Source organism: Anguilla anguilla, chromosome 1 (assembly GCF_013347855.1).
Source record: "Anguilla anguilla isolate fAngAng1 chromosome 1, fAngAng1.pri, whole genome shotgun sequence".
NCBI classification, from domain to species: domain Eukaryota; kingdom Metazoa; phylum Chordata; class Actinopteri; order Anguilliformes; family Anguillidae; genus Anguilla; species Anguilla anguilla.
The window spans coordinates 77,600,979-77,606,577 of record NC_049201.1 but is presented as its reverse complement, the minus strand read 5'-3'; positions in this window follow the sequence as shown (position 1 = coordinate 77,606,577).

The following is a 5,599-nucleotide window of genomic DNA, read 5'->3' as shown; positions in this document are numbered from 1 at the left end:
GAATATCACGCTTCGACAGTTGCATTTTTTGTAGGTAGAGTGAAGCTTTAAGTGGTTATATGTATACGTGTCTACAAGATCCCCACAGAGAAGTGATGAAGAAACTCTTTCATTTGACTTGAACTGGATTCCACGTTGAATTTTTAGTCCATCAGCCACACATTATCTACAGCTATAATTTTATTTATGTATTTACGCCCATAGAGACATCAAAATCCAGAAGATTCATATAGTTTCTATGGTTTAAATACTGATTATACAGCTGGATGTTTGTTCAAGTAATTTTGGTTCAGCCCCTTTGCCCAAGGGTACTACAGCATTGCCCAATCTTGGACTTCAAACCTGAAACCTGAGTTACAGCCCCATTTCTCTTACCAATATACTGCACTGCTGTCTGAAACCTGGATTACAGGCCCATTTCTCTTACCACTATACTGCACTGCTGTCTGAAACCTGGATTACAGGCCCATTTCTCTTACTACTATACTGCACTGCTGTCTGAAACGTCTTAGTTACAGCCCCATTTCTCTTACCAATATACTGCACTGCTGTCTGAAACGTCTTAGTTACAGCCCCATTTCTCTTACCACTATACTGCACTGCTGTCTGAAACCTGGATTACAGGCCCATTTCTCTTACTACTATACTGCACTGCTGTCTGAAACCTGGATTACAGGCCCATTTCTCTTACTACTATACTGCACTGCTGTCTGAAACGTCTTAGTTACAGCCCCATTTCTCTTACCAATATACTGCACTGCTGTCTGAAACGTCTTAGTTACAGCCCCATTTCTCTTACAACTATACTACACTGCTGTCTGAAACGTCTTAGTTACAGCCCCATTTCTCTTCCAACTATACGACACTGCTGTCTGAAACGTCTTAGTTACAGGCCCATTTCTCTTACCACTATACTACACTGTTGTCTGAAACCTGGATTACAGGCCCATTTCTCTTACCACTATACTACACTGCTACCATTAGGGTTCCTCCCTCCGCCCCGAGCCGCTATTTGTTTTCTAAAAGGGCACTGGCGTGTTTCATATCCGTCTCCTTTAACTTTCCTGTAAAATGTGAGCTATTCAAAGATGGCATTCTTGTTCGTTTTCTGGCCTCTGTTTGAAAAGGTCAGCCTTTCCTGTGCGTAGGGGTCAGTTTGAAAGAGAGGGAGGGAGGGAGGGAGAGGGGGAAGGAGAAAAGAGAATTGTGAATTTAAATTTATTGATCTACTGTTCACACAAAAATGTATATACATATCAATATCAAGAAGGTATTAAGGAGCCTTAAATTAAGCATCATTAAAACAGCCTCAGAATAGTTTGTTAGAGAAGCAGGGTTGGTGGGTGGGGGGTCGAGGGCAAAGGAGAGATAGATAGACATTGCATGTGTTTGCGTGTGAGAGTGTGTGTGTGTGTGTGCACGTGTGTGTGTGGGTCTGTGTAGGTGTTTGTGTGCGTGCGTGTGTGTAGGTGTGTGCGCGTGTACATGTGTGGGGGGGGTGTGCGTGCATGAGTGCGTGTGTGTGCACGTGCATGTGAGTGTGTGTGTGTGTGCATGTGAGTGTGTGTGTGTGTAGGTGAGTGTGTGTGTCTGTGTGTGTGTGCATGTGAGTGTGTGTGTGTGTAGGTGAGTGTGAGTGCGTGCGTGTGTGTGTGTAGGCGGGTGTGTGTGTGTAGGTGAGTGTGTGTGTGTTTCAGGATTATAAAGGAGCCTGTCACAAAGGTAATCCTAAGAGCACTGCCATCCCTCCGATTTCTGTCAGGCAAAAAAAAAAAAAAAATTTTCTCTTGGGGCCTGCAGAGAGGAAACAGATAAAGGTGAAGAGGAAGTACATTATGAGTCCGTACTGGGGCGTGTACAACAGCAGAAAGTACAACAGGCCGTCAGTCAGTCGAGCGTACCGGGGTCAGGCCACAGGCCCAAATCTCTCCTCTCTAATCCCAAAGCCGCCTCAGCGCTCAAGGGAAAGATCCTCCTCTCTCAAAGGCCAGTCTGCCTTAACTCTGCACTTCACTGTTTACCCGTCGTCTCCTTTCAAACGCGAGAAACCCAGCCGGTTAATTAAAGTTTTATCATCGCGACAACCGCACCGGGAGACGGAAAATACATACGGCTCCACCACTCAAAAAGAAAGAAGAAGAAAAAAAGCGACCTTCCATTTCGGAACCTTCTCCCGTCTATAAGAAAGAAAAAGAAAAAGGAAAAAAAATGTCGGAGCTGTTCTCTGCTTTTGTGTGTCAAGTTTGTGTTCACAGCTCGTGTGATCAATGGCTGTGACGTATCAGACTTCTCCAAATGCACCTCTCATCTTCCTTTCCACAAGATGACACTTTTGTAGCCCCGCACAAATTCAGAAGTTCCCTCCGACATCTTATATATAAGAAATAATTGTAGGAGCGCGAGGCAAAGACGGGGGGGGTCGGGTGTTTTGATGTTTTGATCGACCCGTCACAGCAACCGCTTCCCTGACTAAGGCCGGCCGAACCCGGAGAAACGGCGGGAAAAAAAAGCGGAAGTTTGCGCGTGAAATCATCGATACGGCCGCCAAGTCTCTGTGGGATACTCTTCACAGATCTAAGCCTTTGTAGCTTCCGGCTCTACACGCCTGAAGAGTAAGAGGACTAAAAGGGGGGGGGGGGGGTTATGGGTGGGGGAAGTGATCACAGCACTAATTTTGTTTCTTATTTATATAACCGGTTAGGCGGCCGACTGATAACCGAGTTAAACAGAGGACAGGACATCGGAGGACAGGAGTCTCGTCTTTTTGCTTCGCTGGGCTCTTTGGCCGTCCGACAGAGACCAGGGCGACTGAAACATTGCGGTTTTTTTTTTTTTTCTTCCGTCGCACCGCTGCTTGGTAACTTGAGCAGAAGCGTCACCGGCAGATCTTCTCTCACGACGCGAGAGTTCGCGGCTGTCGCGGGCCGCTCCTTCTCGCGGAGAGGAACAGCCCGTTTCGCAACGCGAGCCGTCGCCTCAACGGTCTGCCGGCCGGCCCGTTTGTTACATTTCCCAGCAGTGCGATAATAAGCAGATGCTCGTATCCACGGTGACTCACGCCAATTTACATTCGTTTTATGTAAAAAATAAAAATCGAATCTAATCTCAATCGACCCACGACCCTGCGAATCAAACCTGCTAAGACCCAGAGTGCATTATGCCCCACAGCCACCCTCTCAGGTGTGCACACGAAAAAAAACAAAACGTTTCTCATTGTTCCATAGAACGCTAATGGGATTATTCAGGACTACTCAAAGGGTCAAATGCACGGGCGCTAGTACACTAGCGTCCTGGATGTCCTGGGGGTCACATCCAGGCTTTTAATTGGTACACCCCTGTGAATTGGTAGGTTCCCCTCCCTTAGTATGCGATCGAAGCACGCGATGTCAGCCGCTGCTTCTCATTGTATGGCGGTTTCCCTCTGATTTTGGCGCTTCACGTGCAGCCCTGCCAACCTGATTGACCGGCGGGAGGCGCCCTCGTCCCCCCAGCTGACTGGACCAGCGTGAGGTCGGAGCGAAGGGCACGTTGCCCCGGTGAAGTTGACAGGTACGGTTGCCATGGGAACGGTCGTCAATGGCGCAGCCTGGAGTTGATTGCAGTGCAGTGTGGGGCTGCATCCATGCACTCAGCAGGGCGAACCACCCAGATTACCTGAAATTGGCTCTTTTTTTGGGGGGGGGTTGGGGGGGTGCTAGCTGGTGCTCCTGATTAGTCCAGTTGTCCAAACTGGCTCCTGGAGTGCTTCGAACCCGAAAACATCTCCCTCACCGCCCCCATCCCCCTCCCAAATGTGTGCTGCCTACTGGGTTCCCACTGCAGGGGACGGTACACTTGGCCTTTTATAACAAAAAAATGGAAATTGTAACAACCCCCCCACCCACTCCCCTGCAACAAAAAAAAATAAAAAAACAAGATCATGGAAAACTTAAAACCGAGTTCTGAGCAGGATCACAGAAAAGCCAGGAACAATTGATGGAAGGTGGGGGGGGAGGGTGACTGCGGTTTCTTTTTTTTTGGGGGGGGGGGCGGGCAAATTGGCCTTAATCACGCTATGGGCTAATTGTAGATAAATTGAGGAATTGATGGGTAGGTCCTCGGCCCACTGTGCTAACAGACCGCTGGATTAGCGCACGTTAGCCTGCTTTCTCACCAGGAAGCCAAGCTCGTCCATTCCGCAGAAATTTCCAAATGCCCGAAGTGGTGATTTCCTCCTCCTCCTCCTCCTTCCCCCCCCCCCCCCCCCTCCAAGAGCTCTGGACCAATTATTTTCATAAGGTTGAACGGAAGCCTGTCATCTTTGGAACATTTTTTTTTTTTTTTGTACATCCCTTTAAAAAAATTAAAATTCAAATCAGCAGCAAAGGAAACGTAAGACCTTGGGGGAGGGGAGAGGGGACGAGTGACAAGGGGGAAAAAAAAATCCCATTCCTGAACCCTCCTATTCCACTTAACGTTGTTTGCAGAGCATCAGCGATCAGTACAAGACAAAAAAAAATTTAAAAGACAGGCTTGCGTTTTGCCTGCCAGAGATGGAGAACGAGAATAAACATGCAAGTGCTGAAGCCCGTCTGTGGATCGCGCCTTTACAACTGTGGAGGAAAAGCATCAATTCTGTCCCTCGGTCCCTCTGTACCCCCACCCTCAACCAGCACCCCAACCCCCACCCGCACCCCCACCCCCACCCCCACCGCATTGTTCGCCGAACCACGGCTCAGCTGCCAATTAGGTTACAGTCAGACGACAGAGCAGAGCTGACCGCGTTCTCTCTCGTTCAGCTTTCTGTCTGAAGACCGCCCCCCCCACCCCCCACCCCCGACCCCACTCAAGCAAACCGCTGACAGAACAGCTTCATGTGTAGGCTGAGTTAATATCGGGCGGGGGGGGGAGGGGGGGAGGTGGGGCAATACAAAAAGAAACAAAGATAATTGACTTCACCTTTTGTTTGGCTAGCGTAGGCTAAAGATCAGTGGAATCGCAGGTTACTCCGATACCGTCTGTGACCGTTGCTGGGAAAAGGTATCAGTGTAGCACAGTGGGTAAGGAACTGGGCTTGTAACCGAAAGGTCGTAGGTTCGATTCCCGGGTAGGACACTGCCGTTGTACCCTTGAGCAAGGTACTTAACCGGAATTGCTTCAGTGTATATCCAGCTGTATAAATGGATACAATGTAGAAATGCTATGTAAAAGTTGTGTAAGTCGCTCTGAATAAGAGCTGCTAAATGCCTGTAATGTAAATGTACAGTGTGTGTGTAGGTGTGTGCGCGCGTACATGTGTGGGGGAGGCGTGCGTGCATGAGTGTAAAAATGTAAAGTGTGACTGCTGCTTATGTTTTGGCTGCTAAATGCCTGTAATGTAAAGTGTGACTGCTGCTTACGTTTCGGCTGCTAAATGCCTGTAATGTAATGTAATGTAAAGTGTGACTGCTGCTTACGTTCTGGCTGCTAAATGCCTGTAATGTAATGTAATGTAAAGTGTGACTGCTGCTTACGTTCTGGCTGCTAAATGCCTGTAATGTAATGTAACGTGTGACTGCTGCTTACGTTCTGGCTGCTAAATGTCTGTAATGTAATGTAAAGTGTGACTGCTGCTTACGTT